This window comes from Egretta garzetta, unplaced genomic scaffold (genome assembly GCF_000687185.1).
Source record: "Egretta garzetta isolate BGI_Z169 unplaced genomic scaffold, ASM68718v1 scaffold4, whole genome shotgun sequence".
NCBI lineage: Eukaryota > Metazoa > Chordata > Aves > Pelecaniformes > Ardeidae > Egretta > Egretta garzetta.
In genome coordinates this window covers 23,317-24,007 of record NW_009259329.1, presented here as the reverse complement: position 1 = coordinate 24,007, position 691 = coordinate 23,317, and positions in this window count along the sequence as shown.

The following is a 691-nucleotide window of genomic DNA, read 5'->3' as shown; positions in this document are numbered from 1 at the left end:
CCCCTTATCTAGGCCAGCCCGGCAGCCCCGCTCGCCGCCTTGCAGCGATAGCCGGTGGCTGTCACTCGCCTTGGGCCCCAGCCGCCCTGTGGTGGCAGCGCGAGGCCGTGGGCAGCTTAAAATGAAGCGTGAGGAAAATGGGATGTAAATGGAGCTTTTGGTAGAGATTAAAGACGCTTTGTGGATGGCAAAGGGATTTACAGGACGGGAACGATTTGAGGAGTAGAAGCGTCCCTCTGAGGCTGCGAGCTGCGGGTCTGCTCCAGTTTGACACCAGGAATTCGGGCGACTGGCACGCTGCAGAGGAGAGGAGCAGGGTCAGAGCACGCGTGCCCTGGGACCAAAGCCGGTGCGAGCCAGCAGTGCTGCTGGAAGAAGCCGCCCTGGCTGCTTCGTCCTGCTGCAAAGCTTGCTCTGCCATCCAGGGCAAGGGTATGGTCCAGGTTAAAGCTGGTCTCGGCCAGGTTAGTTCATAACCCGATAATGTTCAGGCTCACACTAACAAAGTGCCAGCGGCCGAGGGCTGGCTTTGGCCACCTTTGCACCCACCACGGTGACAGAGCCTCAGTTCAGTTGGAGGCTTGTCTGGGGTGTTGGAAGCGCAAGGAGCTCAGCTACAACGCTGCAGGCTGAACCTGTTTGCTGCTCAACTTGGGGCCCTGACCAGCAATGCTGCTTCTGGAGTTTTAAG